This window comes from Lissotriton helveticus, chromosome 5_1 (assembly GCF_964261635.1).
Source record: "Lissotriton helveticus chromosome 5_1, aLisHel1.1, whole genome shotgun sequence".
Lineage (NCBI taxonomy): Eukaryota > Metazoa > Chordata > Amphibia > Caudata > Salamandridae > Lissotriton > Lissotriton helveticus.
The window spans coordinates 463,395,101-463,412,620 of record NC_136065.1 but is presented as its reverse complement, the minus strand read 5'-3'; the positions used below and the strand labels follow the sequence as shown (position 1 = coordinate 463,412,620).

At 45.5% G+C, this 17,520-nt stretch overlaps 1 protein-coding gene across 1 annotated transcript in view; it reads right to left on the bottom strand.

Moving 5' to 3' along the window:
* DUSP29 (dual specificity phosphatase 29) overlaps positions 1-15,388 on the bottom strand; it is a 101,319-nt gene extending 85,931 nt beyond the window's left edge. The window contains exon 1 of the mRNA XM_078642734.1: positions 15,116-15,388. The gene's annotated coding sequence lies outside the window, so the exon portion shown is untranslated. The remainder of the gene's footprint in view (positions 1-15,115) is intronic.
* Positions 15,389-17,520: the final 2,132 nt, after the last annotated feature.

The following is a 17,520-nucleotide window of genomic DNA, read 5'->3' as shown; positions in this document are numbered from 1 at the left end:
ACCTCACTATGAGTCTGTGTTCTCGGGTACCCCATTCCAGCTGTAGACTCAACACCCTCGAAGCAATTTGAATTTAATTTTGAATTTAAAAACATTTCTACAGCGCACGCTTACCCAACGGTTTCATGGCGCTAGTGAAAGATCAGTGGATGGCAGCGGCAACGGATTTAGGGGAAGGCTTGAGTGAACAGGAAAGTTTTGAGATTTTTACGGAACAAGGAATACGAAAGGGAGGTGCGTAGAGCGATTGGGAGGGAGTTCCAAAACGTTGGGGCCAGGACAGCGAATCTCACTCCGCCCGACCTCTGCTTTTTAAAGCGAGGGATGGTAAGAAGGGCCAAGTGAGCCGAGCGGAGTTCTCTGCCTGGGCAGTAAGGTTTGATAAGAGAGCAGATGAATTTAGGAGCAGTGCCCGCTCTGGCTTGATAAGTAAGACAGCCGAGCTTAAACAGGGCGCGCTCTCTTATCGGGAGCCAATGCAGGGTCTTGAGTAGTGGGGTGACCCGATGATATCTGGGAAGGCCATGGATCAGACGGGCCGCCTGGTTCTGCACCAGTTGCAGACGGTGGATCATATATGCAGGGGCTCCGTTATAGACTATGTTGCCATAGTCTATCCGAGATAACACCATGGCCATCATGATGATTTTTAAGGCAGGGGGGGAAAAGAAGCGGGAGACCTTCCTAATCACTCTAAGGGAGAAGAAGGATGAGGAGACCACAGAGTTAACTTGAGGGAGAACCGAGAGCTGGGAGTTAAGAAAGATACCCAGGGTCTTCACTTTAGGAACCGGGAGTGGAGGGACACCAAGGGAAGGAGGCCAAAAGGAGGGAGACCAGGGACTGCAGCCACCTCCGGTCAAGACCAGTTCAGTCTTGTCCGGATTGAGTTTGAGGTGGCTGCAGTTCATCCAATCTTGGATAAGGGTCATGGTGGTTTGAACATTCAGAGCGGATGCAGATGAATGGGATAGATTGAAGATTAACTGGAGATCATCCGCATAATTAAATACGGTGACCTCCAGTTGCTGTAACATAAAAATGAGAGGGAAAATATAAAGGTTAAACAAAAGAGGGGAAAGTGATGAGCCTTGGGGGACCCCGCACTCTACCTTGCGGGTGGCTGCTGCAAAATCAGCCAAATGGACACTCTGTGTTCTCTCAGCCAGGAAGGACTGCAGCCAACGGAAGGCTAGGCCCTCAACCCCCGCCGCCCTGACACGGTTAAGAAGAATGGTGTGATTCACCGTGTCAAAAGCGGCGGATAGGTCAAGGAGAATCAGAGCTTGCGGACGGTTGATGTCGATCCCGTCACGCAGCTTGTCCATGACTGAAATGACCACCTTTTCGGTAGAGTGCAGGGGGCGGAAGCCAGCTTGACAGGGGGAAAGGCAGTGATTTGTCTCAATGTGAGTACTCAGCGTGGAGGTGATGTGAGTTTCGAGTACCTTAGCAAGGTAGGGGAGAAGTGAAATAGGGCGGTAATTGGAAGCAGAAAGGGGATCGGCGTCCAGCTTTTTCAAAATGGGGATGACAACCGCCGATTTATGTGAAATAGGAACGTGACCATGGATGAGGGAATCATTAAGGAGGGTCAAGGGAGGGGAAGGGCAGACTGAATAGATTTCCCTGAGTATGTTAGCGGGGGCAAAATCCTGAGGCGAGCCTGATTTGACCCGTTGAAGCAGGGGAACAAGGGTGTCAGTGGTAAGGAGTGGGAAGCTGGACAGTTTAGCAGAGGGGGGGGGGGGGAAGGATCCATGAAAGTGGGGGAGGGGAGGGGAATGTTGTGTTTAATCTTTTTAACTTTATCTATAAAAAACTCATTGAGCGAGTCACAGAGGAGTTGGGACGGGGGAGTGGTGGATGTGACTCTGGTGGAGGAGGCAAGCTCGTGGACAGTGGAGAAGATTTCTTTCGATTGAGACTCCGCAACCAGTATCCGGTGGGTGTAATATTCAGCCTTAGCTTCCAGAATGGTCTTTTTATAGGTATGCAGAGTGGCCAAGTAGATGGTTTTTAAGGCAGGATCGTAAGTTCTACGCCAGACTCTTTCAGCCCTTCTAGCAGCAAGTTTTTTCTCTTTCAGATCGGGGGTGAACCAGCGGTTGGCTGCGTGGGCCCTTTTTACTGAAAGGCGCCTGAAGGGGGCGAGTTCATCTCCAGCCCTCGTAAGCCAGTTGTTAATCGCGGCAAGTTGAAGGCCAGCTGTCAGGCCAGTAAGGACCGGGCAAGTCGTGGCCAGGGCCGAGCAAAGGGAGGGCATACTGACCTTGCCCCATTTCCGAACCCATGTATTTTTAGGAAGGGGGGGCTTGATCGGGAGTGATAGACCAAGGGAGAAGGTGATGGTGAAATGATCTGACCAAGGGCAGGGTAAAATGGTGGGCAGAGTGGATGGAATGTTTAGTGTCCAAATTTGGTCTAACGTGTGGCCATGTTGGTGGGTGGGACTGTGGATAAGCTGTACAAAATTCAAATTTTCCATAAGGCTAGTGAATTCCTTGGACTGGGGGCTTTCGGCCGGGTCGGAGGGCCAGAAATTAAGATCCCCAAGGACAAGAACAGAGGAGTAGTTTACTACCAGAGTGGCCAGCAGAGTCTGAATCTCAGGAAGGAACGAGGGAGTGAGCTGGGGGGGGCGGTATATGAGGACAAAAGTAAAAGGGGCTTGCTGGGAGGTTGAACGAGCTACAAGAAGGTCAACGTCAGCGATGGGGGGGGAGGGGAGGATGTGAAAAGTGATGTCCGTGCGGGCTATTAGCGCCACCCCACCTCCCCGTTTGCCGTCAGAACGATCCGCACGAATGGCGGAATAGGTAGATGGCAAGGCGGCAAGCACATTGGGGAGGGAGTCGGTCTTGAACCAGGTCTCCGTTAAAAACAGGAGGTCTGGTTTGTTGGTATCAAGATAATCAAATAGCTCATATTGGTGATTTACAGCGGACCTGGTGTTAAGAAGGGTAGCCGAGGTAAAAGGTTGTTGAGTAGGAGGGGCAAGGAGTGATGAGGGAGCAGGAGCGGGTATGGAGGCAGATGAAACGAAAAAGGATGCAAAACTAGGGGGGTGGGATGGGGGGGAGCAGTATAAGCCAAGATGTTGTAGGGTAGTGGTCGTGGTGAAATTTAAACAGCCAGGGGACCATAAGAGGCAAAGCTGAGACGGGGTATAGGTGGTATAACCGACAGCGTCCCGTGCCCCTAGCCCCGGCTGGCCGCGGACGGGCGCAGACGGGCTTAACTCTGGCGCGACTCCGGCGCGCCTTCGTCGCGCCCGCTGCGCCCGTCCGCTGCGCTCCCGGAAGCACATTGCGTTTTGTAGCCTGCCTCCCCCGCAATCATTGGGAGGCCACACCTGTGTACTCCTAGTACAGGCTGAGGATCCCACACCTGTAAGCATAGCAGAGATTGGGGAAGCCTCTCAACAATAGCACCAAAGGAGTAGCCAGAGACTGCGCTCAATTGGAACCATACCTTTAAGGGCACTGAGAGAGCAAGGCCTACTTTTCAAAACCACCTAAGTAGAGCTCTCCTCACTCTTCACCTTTCCATCTATTCACTCTTACATTATCCCTTCATCTTTTACCCATACACCAGTCCTTTCCCCATACACTCGCCCATTTCTCCATCTTTTAACCTTTCCATCCATGCATCCCCCAAACCATCCACCATTAATCCCCGGTATCCTATCCGTCTTCCAGCTATCGAGCCATATAACCTGCAAACAAAGCTATCACATTTCCTAACTTTTTACGCTTTCCTTTTTCGTCCTTCCTTCGTTTTACTCTCACTTTTGCTTTGCCACATCTTTCAGTCAATTGCCCTTTGCTTCCTATATTTCAACTTTCCTTTCTCAGCCCCGTTGGTAGCAATCCATTTTATTTTTTTCTCTCATTACGTTCTCGTTTTAGGTCAAGCCTGGGCAGTGCATGCACTGCTCTGCGAGGCATGCTATAATTGTGTATGGACTTGAAGCTCTGCCCACTCTCTACCTATATTTTTCATTGGCGTGTGTCATTTTCCTTTGTAGATGCTGGCTTCATATTCGTTATTAGGCTTGTTAGTCTCTCCATAGTACCACCTTGTCTTCATTTTTAACCTCCCATGAGGACTGGCCCTTTTACTTCTGTTACACAGTAGGTCTTACTTAGTCTGTAAGCCCTATTTTCTTTAATGAATTTCTCCTACTGCAGGCAAGACATGTTTTCCTGCAATATTCAGCGTACCATGAGCACTTTGACTTTCCAAGCAGCCCAGGACAATGGCGGCTGCTTCTTTGAAATGAAATAGGTCTTGCATTTACAAGAGTTTGAGCTATTGGCACTGTAAATGACAATGCCTTTAATTTATGTGTTAATTAGCAATACAGATAATTAAAAGGCATTGTTATTTACAATGCCAAAAGCTTGAACTCTCCCAAATGCGAGACCTTTTGCATTGCAAATGCTCGATTTACTTTTGCTATCATGCTCACGCTGTTTGCCTCTCCTGCTCTGTGCTATTTCCTCTGTTTTTATTATGTTTCCCTTTTGTCTGTCTCCTTCACTGCATGTGGGTGATTTGGGAGTGCTCAAGCCCGCACCCCAATCCTTACTGTTTTATCTGAGGGCTGCAGCCAGAGCAGGCCAAGAAAGAAATAATCAATGTTTTAGTGGCCAACCCTGCTGGAGCTGCTAACATTTTTATCTTTCTATGCTTAATGTCGGGGTGAAATTGTATTTAAATGAGCATTTCAGCTCACTGCACATTTTGTTGCCATTTTTCGAGCCAACACAATTACCAAGTCACATTCTCTGCAGGATTCCAACCAGAGCGCTTTGGTGTGTGTTGTTTCACTTATGTTATACACCTGATCATTTGTTGATTAAATCTCTGCAACACTTTATAATCTAGACTGACATTTCATCTTATTTCATATTTTAATAACCCTGGGCGTAGTTTGCGTAGTAGCGCTACGCGTAGCTACGTGAAGTTCACTTCGCCCTACATGAGCCACGTGTAGCTACGCAAACTGCGTAGTGCCCTTCGCTGTTCGCACTGATTGCACAGTGCTGGACGCTTGTTCACACTGTGCAATCAGTGCAAACCGCATCTTGCACAGTGCAAGCGGTCGTTTTCTGCCGCTCGAGTAGTTTTCTACTCGAACTGCAGCTTTCTCAACGTGGACTGGTAGTTTCTCATACCTGAACTCCCTGCGTTGAGAATCTCGCCGGGAGGTTTATTTTCCACGCACGTGATCGGCAAATTGATGTTGCTGATAGCAAACGAGGAAAAAGTCTTGCCGGGATGTCATTTTGCTCGCTCGGGGTCGCCAACTTGATGTTGAGGACGTGAACAAGCAAAAAATGACCGCTACGCGTGTTTGCACTGTGCTACGTGCAATTCGCATAGTGCGAAGTAGCGTAAACTTCGCAAACTATGCGAGCGTAGCGTAGTACTTCGCCCAGGGTTATATTTTCACCGGTGGTAGGTGACCAGATTGTTATGTTTGTGTTATGGGTTGATTAACAGTGTCTGCATTAATACAGAATTGAGCCAAGAACACAAATTGGCGGGATTGAGCAACAAATTAATGCACCTTGCTTGGCAAACCATAAATTGATTTGGTCCATTTATCACATGAATTGTGCTGGAAATCTTGTCAATATGAACCAAATGTTATCCCAGCCCCCACTGAGAAACATCGAGCTCTATCGTGTGGCAAAATTTATTTGGTCTTATGCCTCACCACTTTTAAATTCGACCAGCCGCCACTGATTAACCCCTCTGCAGACATCATCCGATACTTCCCTCACAAATGAACCTTAATTAATGTTTTAAGTGAATATATGTATATAGCAAAGATACAGAAAAGAACAACGCAGTCTGGATTAATTAAAGCGAAAGACCAATAACTGACTAAAACACATCCTAAGCATTGCCCTTCGTGGAAAGCAAAAAGCAGAGCCTTGCCCAAACACCACAAAAGGCAGATAATCGACACGCTTATCTAGATGAAAGTACAAAAACTGCCTTAGGGAGAGAACTACTTGCACAACAGTTGAGCCAGAGCCCATTGACCCTGCAGGAGTCAACTGGTAGCAGAACAATAGTACTACAGGACAACCTGTGAAAGAAAACAACCCAATCTAACACAGTCCGTGCTACATAACTATCTGCAAAACAGATCAATTCAATCACAATCTTTGTCAGGTAACTGGTTAGAAAAGAGGTTAACCCAAACAAAGTCTGGGCCAAATAACTGACCACAAAATAGTCTGCATGTTGCATGGGCTCAATCAGATAACTGATAACAAAGCAACCGGAGCTACATACTACCAAAGCAGGGTAACTGCATCACAAGATGAGCTAAATAACACATTTAAAAATGGCACAGCTCAATACAGACTAAGTCTAATAAAAAATATATAAACCAGCCTGAGAGAAGAACAATCAGGACCTGGTAACTGATTTAAAGGCAGTCTGGCCAAGTAACTGATTACCAATGAGCCAGACCAAAACATCACCTGTTCTAGATAACTGAGCACAAAACAACCTGAGCCACAGAATCAATTACAGAACAGCCTTGGCCTAGTAACTAACGGTAGAAACCCTTGAGCAAAAGAGAGCTTGAAACATCTGAGTGCAAAACCGCCTGATATCAGAAAAGACTGAGGAAGGTGCCATATAACACACAACAGCTTTACCCCATCACAGTAGGAGCAGGCTAATGACATATGCTCAAAATATCCTCTATTATACAAAGAATCAGAAAACAGTCTGAGCCCAATATAGCCTGAGTAACTAGGCTGTTGCCAGGTCAGTTTGATCTCAAGAAATCCTTGGACTACAGACCTCTTCATTACGATTTAAGAGTCTCTGTGATTTGCTCTCTGAACACTGGTGGCATGTCTAAAACACTGGGCGACATCACTGGTGGCCAATGTGAAAAGGTCCATTCCAGGGGTCCTCACTCTCTGCAATAGCAAGGAGTATTTATCATCAATGGATATCTTCACATACTACCAAACGTTTGATTATGACTAGAATGGTGGCCACATCAGACAAGATTACAAGAATGACAATCATATACAGGATTAAAAGTAATGACAAGACTTATCATCCAAGTGATGGAAAATCAACAAAGTGTTAGTGAACTGGCAAAACACTGTGAACTTTTGGAAAATATTGCCTCTTTCATTTTCAGGCAGGATAGCTCTCATAACCTAGATTCATGTACCATTTTGTGAATGTACCTTGGAAAGTTACCCCCATCATGTAGAGGGCCATTGATTAAATGCTGATAGATCTGATATGTGGGGTGGGGGCAATCCCAGAGTGGTGCTACTCGTCCAATTGCAATGGTGTAATGCAGCTTAGTTGCACCAGGTTATGATGTTTGCCACATTTCAACACAGATAGAATAGGTGTCAGGTGGTTAGGAGGACTAGAATCTGAAGAGGCTAAGAAAATGCTCTGCACAGTAACAGTATTGCCCAGAAAAAAAAGATAGGCCATTCAATGGGGCTAGGCTAATGAAACTCTCAAATGCTGTTGAGACAGCAGCCTCACTTGCATGGGTTTAGAACCACTCTACACACATTATATAAAGTGGAGTTAAATAGCGTTTAGAGAAATAGCAACAAACTTGAATAAAAAGAGACAGCCTGATCCAGGGCTATTAAAGGTAGAGGAAAGACCAAAGCTTCTTAGCTTGAAGGACCTCAAGCCGTTATATCCCATACATGTTGGTCAATTCCCAGAGTACAGCACAGTCATTTGTGCCATTAAACGCACCTGGGTGAAGGAAGAGGGAGAACCACAAACACAGTTGCAGCTCAACGCTGTCCTGACTATGGATAAAGCATTATTCAAGAACTGAGGCTTGATGGCCAGTCTGTCGATAGAACTGTTGAAACTCAAATGGAATGCAGACCTGGCAAAGAAATGGAAGACATGGAATGGGCCGCAGCAATAACGTTCCTTGCCAAGATATCAAGGACACAAGATTTAATTGGTTGCAACATAATATGCTGTGTCATACATATCATTATCACAACTTTATTTACACCGGGTTTCATCTCATCACGTACAATATACACTGCAGCTCGATTGGCCGCTTTCCGATCACGAGCTCGGGAACTAGAGCAATCAACGCACAGCTTATTTTTATTTTATTTATTTATTTAAACTTCTAAAGCGCGCAGCTACCCGCAGTGGGTTTCCCGGCGCTCAGCTTACACATTACGCGCGCATACACTCTGTAATAAGTATTGTGATTGGCAGCGTGCGCGGTTGCTTTGGAACATCGCATATTTCCCGAATGGTGGAGGAGACTCTGAAGGAGACGCTGCGCGTCTAACGAGTAAGTTTGTTAAACAGGTGAACAAGCGCTAGCCGATTGACGCAAATATAATAAGAGGAACTAACATTATTTCACATTTCACAGCTTTGTAGTTTCCTTAACGACTTGCGTAAAGACGACATTCAGTTGACAATACTTACGTGTGAGTGCCTGAGGGCTATTTTCATGTTCACATTATTGCACACTGTCACTTGGGGGTTTTCACTGATGCACACAATGTCAACACCAAGCATGCCATATGTACTGTTTTCGTTCAATGTTATAGTTACATGGGTATTGATTATACCTTTATTGCACCTTGTTTTCAGCTTAATGTCCAGATGAAGGGCAGAGATGCCCGAAACGCATTGGACTGACGAAGTAATTTGTGAATTGATAAGAAATGAAAATCTAGAGTCAAATGGACTGGAAATGAATATCCAAGCATTTTATGAATTAAATAAGATTATTGGATAACATGAACTGTTGACCTTTTGGATCATTTATATAAGGAATCCTGGCACGTCCAGGAGAACGTTGAGAAGTGCGCCAGGGGATGCTTTCACTTGTGTTGTAAGCACTACTCTTAAGTTACATATCTTGGCGCCACACCATTCCATAAGCCATACCCAAAGACACTGAATACATGTCCCACATGGAAAGGTCAATAGGCAGGGCTTCATGCGTGTTTTGGCTTGTCCAGCTATTCAGACTTACTGGAAAGAAATTACCACCTTGACAGATGCAATAACAAAATAATAGGGAATGTCGAAGCACTAGATTTGCCTCCTGGGGTTACGGCCTGGGTCCAAGCCGCATAAAATGGCAGGCAGTTTGCTCATCAGGACCTCCTGTTGTCGAAGAGATCTATAACTATACACTGAAAATCATCCAATGCCCCCTGAATCCCCTTGTGGAATCCAGAACTCCTAAAAAGGCCACAGGCCAAGAGAGCTTAACTTCACGTATTAAGGCAAGGGGATGGGAGAGGTGTCGGGGTCAAGGTGGTGATGGCTGGAATGCTATACTACACTCAGTTACCAGAAATAATGACAGTAGGCGTCCATGACCCACCACTGCAACTTAAACATTTGTTTGCAGGGAACCCCTTAATTCACACACAAATACTCTTACTACATAGCATGGCCGGAATGAAATCCCTAAAAAGCCCTGATGCACAAAACACTCAATTTGTGGCAGGGTTTTGGAAACAAACTCAGGAACGGTCGAAATGGGAGCTGGGTTGGGTCTCCTTCCTGTCTGTGTGGATTACTGAGAATTGCTCCGATCCTTGAATCCTTGAAAACAAATTGTTAAGTTCTAGAAATTGTAATGTAATCACTGAAAGCATAAATGTTGATGGCCTGTGGCAGGGAATAACTGTATTAGAAGTTAACATATATTTAACACTCCAACAAAGACCTAACACTCCAACAAAGACCATACTGAAACCAATACAAATATCTTCTATATAAATAAAAATGTAAATGTTAGTTTCTTCACCGATTGCTTTGAAATTTTGACACAACGTTGGATTAGAATACGGGCGTGTTTTTATATACACAACGTTGGATTCCAATACACGTGTGTTGAATACGCGCGTGTTTTTAATCGAAAGCCCGAACGGACACATAAAAATGTCAATGTTCGATTGTTCAAAATCTTAAATCTTCGAAAGTTCTTCACCGATTGATTTGAAATGTTGACACAACCTTGGATTCGATTAAGCGCGTGTTTATATATACCCAACGTGGGATTAGACTACGAGCATGTTCAATATGCGCGTGTTTTTAATCGAAAGGCCGAACAGACCCTATTGATTTGGTTGCTGCGCAAAAACTACAAGGGACGCATAGAGACAATAGTCTACATATATTAAGATGGACAGTTGGTGTCAGGATGGCAGACCGGCAAGTGGGTGGAGGGAGGGGGGAGGAGTTGGTTCACTTTGCAACATTAGCGCGTGTTTATATATACACAACGTTGGATCGAATACGCGCGTGTCCAATACTTGCGTGTTTTTAATCGAAAGGCCGAACAAACCCTATTGATTTGGTTGCTGCGCAACAACTACAAGGGACACATAGAGACAATAGTCTACAAATATTAGGATGGACAGTTGATGTCAGGATGGCAGACCGGGAAGTGGGTGGAGGGAGGGGGGAGGAGTTGGTTCACTTTGCAACATTAGCGCGTGTTTATATATACACAACGTGACAATAGTCACAAAAACATATTGTGTGCCCCCAAGCATTGTGAAATTAAACATATTAGAAACGTGCGCTTACTCATTTCTTTCTCTTCCATTTAACCAGACTGAGCCACAGCAACGCGTGGCAGGGTACAGCTAGTTTTAAATATTATTTTCCCTCGAAACATCAACTTATCAGTTGCTGAAAATACACATTTTTCAATCAAATACGTGTTTTAAATTTTGGGTAAACTAACGCAATTGCCCCAAACGAATGCTTGCCATTTTTCATTTTGAGTGAAGACACATCTGATCCCCAAACAGCTTCTTACTTTTATTGGGTAATCACGTGTATAGTATCCCCACATGGACAGACTCTGCATCAGATGTCCAAGTATTGGCATTGCTTGACAGAAATGACCAACATAATGTCAAAGATGAGTCAGAATGCCAAGCCTGGCTACCACTGTGACAGGAGTGGACATCACAATGTCAAGGTTGCTATCAATATGCCAGTGGAAACTAACTCAATGATTTGCATATGGCTGGGTCCAAACTGGAATGGCATGGTGAGCAAACGATGGATTTAGGCCCAGATCTCTGTACTGGGGTGAATGTATGACATTGTCCTGCATTATGTCCATCAATTGTTCTTTTTGCATTTGTCACCCCGAGTGGGACGGGTATGCCCAGACGTGGGTTGCATGCTCTCCATGCCACTGGAGTCAAGCTATCCTGGCTGATGAGGGCTGAAAGCCCGAAACCTGTCCTAGGATGCTTGGCTCCAGTCCAGGGAGGTCCTTGCCTGTCAGTTCGGGCCGGATGGCTCCCATTGGGCGCAGGGTCAAGGCTGATTTGCAAATGGCTGGGTCCAAACTGGAATGGCATGGTGAGCAAACAAACGATGGATTTAGGCCCAGATCTCTGTACTGGGGTGAATGTATAACATTGTTCTGCATTCTGTCCATCAATTGTTCTTTTTGAAATTAACAGTATGCCAGCCACCAGTGTGCCAGGGTTGGGCGCAATAATGCCAAGGTTGTCTATCATGTGTCAAAAATTGCCATGATTTTGCCATGGGTGGCCACCATTATGCCAGGATTCATCATGATTATGCCAGGAGCATTATTAAACCCGGTCTGGACAATATTATGTTAAATATATCAAAGTTATGTCAGGATCGTCACCAATATGCCAGGAGTACCCAAAACTGAGCCAGAAAAATGGAAATTAGACCAAGGATACTCAAAACATGTTAAAGATTAGCACAATAATGCTGGGAACACAATTGGGTATGGATGCCAACAAATGGCAAGTATCATCATTACAGCTGGAACAACTTTATGGACCTCATTATGAGTGCACAAAAAGCAGTGTTATTAATTCTTCCCCGCAGTTAACAATATCCGTGTCGCAATAAGTCCAGGGGTGAGGAATTAATTGGAAGTCTAATTTGAACTTTTTGAAGCCCTTGAGGAATGCGAACTAACTGGGGGAATTGGTAATTTCAAGTCTGATTCCATCAATAATTGCTCATTTCCCACCACAATTTTCCTCAGAGAGGTGGGCTGCTTTAAGCAGAGTACATATCGGGGAGAGGGTAAACAGATCTGCATTGTTCTCACAGATGTCATAATTCCAATGGGACCCCTAACTACTGTACCTGCCCATTCGGAATTAAGTAGCCGTTCATAAAGAAAGCCTATTCCAGATGATCCTGATAGTTCTGCGTATGCAAAACTGCTGTCGGTATGGACACTGTCTGCCTTTTAGAGCCACCATATGTGGAACACACACACACCGCAGACCAGGGCACATGAATGTGTGCAGTCAGTTGTGGGCAAGCAGACCACATTTCACACCACCACCTACAGCAGGTGGGGCACGTACATGTCTCTGCCTCTCACACAAGCCTATGGCCTCCCAATTTCTACCCTGGCCCCGCATCCAAGTTGCATGCGTCCACTCCTACAAAATAAACTGCTGTGGCTAAAACTGGTACTGCACTCACTCTCTCTCTCTCACACTCACATTTTCTCTTACTCTGTGGCTTTTAGCACAGGAATCTACAACACGACCAGTCATAATGTGTCTTTGTGTTGCAGACTCTACAGTGAAAATCGCAATGTGTGTTGGTGTGGGGCCCTCACATTGGTGTGGCCTCCCGCCAATCCAAGGGACTGGAGCTGAGTGACACTAATGCTTACTCCTTGCAGGAGGCAAAAAGACTCCTCTCCAGATCCTCTTTGTGGCCTATTGGTTTGGACTTCATCTCTAGCAGTTACTTACAGAGGTAACAATGGCTCCTAAGCTACTCTTTGGAGTCCACTGATGCACATACTAGTTTGACAGATACCGTTTGCCAGTATTTTTATACTACTTACACCAAATTCATTAAGATGCAATTTAATTGCTCTGAAAAGTGTGCTGAAAGCATCACTACAAATGTAGTAATCTCCTGAAAATAATTGTATAGATTTATTTCGAAAGTGCATTGCATGTTCTAGGTTCCCTTCCTGACATGCTCTTGTTTTTCCTGGCTTACACCTATTTATTATTACATGAAATCTACAACAACGAACATCAGGGTCGACTTTAGCACTAGTGGTACCTGGTGCGACAATCTTTTTTAGCACCCCCCTTCCCCCCCTCACCCCCTATGACCTCTCCTCAGATCTCAGATTCCCTCACTAGCACCCGGCAAAAGGTCCCTTCGCATCTCCATAGCTCCTCTCTCACGTACAGTTAATTTATTTTAAAGCGCTGGTAAAGACTGACCTTACTAATCCACTCAGCTATCTACTTTAAATACAGATCTGTTCTTTGCAGCAGGCATATTAACCCTCTGCTCTACTTTATGGGGAGTCAAAACTATCACTAGACAAAACTCCGATCACTTTACTCTAGCAGGAACATTAATCACAAGAGTTATCTTGACATTTTTATTGCTGCCTGAAATCTGAACGCACAAGGAACACTGCATCAGCTGCTTTGAGTATAAGTTCTTGCTTAACACAGCGCCCCCCCTCCCCTTCCAGTTCAGTGCCCAGTGCGGCCAAACCAGTTGTGCTGCCCTAAAGCAGACCCCAAGCGAATATCATACAATCTAGATGTAAATTATTGAAATGTACAGTCACAGACACTTTGTGAATTCTTACATATTTTTAGAGGTATCGGGAATGATGAGTCATGCTTATTTTGTGCATGTGTACTTATAACTTTTAATTGCCTTGGTCTATTTAGAACAAGGAAAAGTTTTGTAAATCAGGGCACTTGATAACCATAGGGGAGGCCACGCACTGTCTGAAATATCAGTCATTCACAGTCCATCCACAGGAGACATCTTATTATATGATTTAAATGTTAGGATACATTTCGACAGCTGTATATGTTCATGACCTATGCCTATGCCAGCCCCTGTAGATATTTATTTATTTATTCCTGTATAGTAAAAACAAAATATCCACAGTTCCATGTCCCTTTAAATGGGCATTTTATGTTATAAGAGCATTCCTCCTATAAGGGTACCTGTCCGCAGCCCCCACTTATCCCTCCCTGACGAAGTAATATCTACTGTAAGAAGATTCCACCAATAAGAACATCTCCCACAGTTCCACCGTCTTCCTCCCTATAAAATTGAAGTATTTCCTGCTGTTATAAAATTTTCTGAGTGAAAACATCTCTCGATAGCCCCAGTGGGACCCTCACTATGTCAGTGATTCTTGCCACGAGGGCACTGTCGGATACAAACATCTCACCGTCCATGTGACTCCAACATGCCCATCTGTAGGGTAGTAATTCCTGTTATGCGACTGGGAATCTCTCTCTCTTGGGTCAGTGGCTTCTTAGTGACGGTGGAAAAAAATGCTTTGTAACATTCATGGATAATAACATTTCTTCATGGCTCTAGCATGGTCTTCCAAATCTCACAGAATACATTTCTCGAATAACAAAATTCAACATAAGCACATCCCTTCATGGCATAAAGAAGAACATTGAACAGAGAATATCACAGCCCCTGTGGTAGAGGTTCATAATATAAATATAATCCGGGTATTAAATATCTCCATGCTCCTCGCTGACGAATTAATTTCATTGTACCCCTCTGGTGGCCTCATTGGCGGAAATGCTGACCTAGCAAGGGTATTCGCACTAGAACTGGGAGGAACCCTCCTTTGAGCGGTTTAAATTTGGGCCACCCGAGTTTGATGCGGTTGAAAAGTGATATCGTATGTGATGAAGTGGTGGCCACATTGGCGGAAGATTCATACACAGTTACTTGCTCCACAAGATGAAAAGGGAGTGCAAGTGCATTACAAATACCCATTCATTCTTTGGCTTCTCCGTATGTGTAGTAGACCCAGAGTGTGGGGGGCTCATTGCACTCTAACTCAAATTACCCTGCACTGCCTTTCATATCACCCATGCTGCTACGCCACTGGTAGAAGCCGTTAGTCAGACCGGGTTGGGCTCCGCTGGCGCGTGCGGCTCGCGCTGTGCGTCCCCTGAGGCCGGGCCTGCGTGCCCTGCTGCTACAGCTCGCGCCGGTTAGCGTCGCTGGGAAGTGGCGCGTAGAGGCCTCGGCGCGTGGCGGTTCTTACCTGTGGCCGTCGGTCAGCCGCCGCTCGCGTCCGTCGAGAGTGACAACACTTGACAGAGCCGAGTGAGTCTCATCGGCCCACGGGCTCCGGGCGGGCGGCTATTTTTAGGGAGGGATTTGCTGACTCTGACCTTGCACGCTGCCCAGTGCAACGGGAGCGGGCCTCGCGACACCCGAAACCGAGGATGGCTCGCTCAGGCCTCACATAAACAGGCGGAACACGGGCAGTGACCCGTGAGACCACGGTAGTTGTCAGGAGCCAGACCGGCTTGGGCGAAGTCTGATCCAAAAGGGGCTTGTGATGATCACAGTGGCACGAGCTGTCCCTTCTGCCACAAGGCACACACGTGCACTGCCTGGCATCTGCCACTCCCACTAAAAGGCCTTTAAGCTTCTAGTCTCTGATCTGCACTGGTAGCATTAGTCATGTGTTTGTTTATGTCAAGCGGAGCCATGGGGAAATCTTTGAAGTATACAAAAAAGTGGTGGATGGAATGCTTGAATTAGTCTCAGCCACTGTAATTACTTAGGGCCACATCCTAGTCCCTCGTTATTTTGCACATCATGCCACCTCGGTTTGGACCCAGCCATGTGAAAATCAGTTTTACTTCTGCTCCAACAGGAACAGTTCAGCCGGAACTGCTGGGACAGGTCCTACCTGAACCAGAACACAAGCAACCCAGGATGGTTTTACCCTTATTAGTGCTTATCAGCTGGAGATAGCCTGGTTCCACTGGGACAGTGTACACCTTCTTTCCTGCAATTTTTCAAGAATTCGAGTGGAAGCCTTCATCAATGTCAAGACCACTAATGTAGATTGAAAATAAAGTTAGGTACCATGACACAGCTCTTGCGTGCACCACCCAGACAGGGAGCCTTTGTTTGTATAACCAGTTACTGTCGGTTCAACTTTACTTTGGCCCAGTTATTAGAGTAGAATCCGGCAAGATCACAGCCACCCAGAATGGGGCACCTTTATACAGAATCGTATTCCATAAGAGTAGCCTGGCCTATGCGATTTGGTTTAAAAACAGTATCACTTTGATGCAATGTTTTGAGCATGAGAGAGAGTGTGGTATGTTTGTGCTAACTTCATCTAAGTGGTTCTAAGTTTTATGTTGGTGTGAGGAAGGAGACTGCTGTTGTGTTATCAGCTCTTTACCAGCTCTATGGCTCTATTGCCACATGTGCTCATGAGTGTGTCAGAGGCCCTGCCTGACATGTTATATTTGGCAAAGGCAATTTTAACTGTAATTTGTAGTAAGTACTGTTGAATGGAAGGCACCGGATGATTGCCTGGTGTAGACTCTGGACAGACTTGAGAATTCTCCTACAATTTGGACAATCCAGAAATTTTACACCACAGCATTGCAATAACTCATGTGACATTGTCGATTAGAGGTCACCTCTATTTCTTTCTGTGCGATAAATCGTTCACAACGTTGTCTTGTACATTACAGTCCCTCACATGAGAAGTAATATTTAGCATGTAAACAATCTCTACCCCCTCGCCCTCCCCCTGCATGCTTTGTCTGTCTCTCATTGTTCCACTGCCCTCGAGTGGAATGCTGCCCGCAACTTGATCAGCTGGTGAAGGAAGGGAATATGTACACTGTGCCCTTGCATGGGGGGTTCTGAGAAAACTGAGACAGGGTAGGTCAAAGATGGTTGCTCAAATGAGCATTAAATAAATGCTGTACACAAGGTAGGGGGAGGGGGAGGTAGAGGGTAAATGACTAGGTCGCCCTCCTTAAGTCTACAAACAAAGAAAACCTGCAGTCGCGGGTTTTGAGACCTAGTCAAAGGGAATGACTCCTAATCAGTGTGATCAAGAAGAACCTGAAAGAAAGAAAAAAATATTTCTTGAGTCCCCTCACTCACCAGGGTTTTCCCACGGTGACATGCTTCATCATTGGGGCCATCCCAGTTCTCTACGAACTGGGGCATGCTGCGACTTGCGAAATTACATAGGAGCACTTTTAGTGGAAGACTGTGTGATGCAGTGTGTAGTGGAGTGGGTAGAAAGTGATTTTAAAATACCTTGCTAGTGGGCTTAAATACCTTATTCTTGCTCCTAGGTTGGTATATCTAAAAGGGGGTGTTACACTAGGAAACCTAACTGTGATGCGTAGGAGTTCAGTGTATGATCAACATGTTTCGAGCCTACCACTAGCTCTTCATCAGGACCACACAGTCCTGCGTTTGCCACTCCTAATAAACCTAAATAGCGAAATAAAGATAGTGAAAAAAATAAAGAAAACACTGCTACTAATAAGGCATGCGTGATTTATACATACGGTCCCTATGTCACGTAGTATATTTTGTTTTTTGCGAGGTTGCACTTCATGGACTCGGGGGGGGGGGGGGGGGTGTCTCCCTATGAAAAATATTCAATGTCAGGAACAC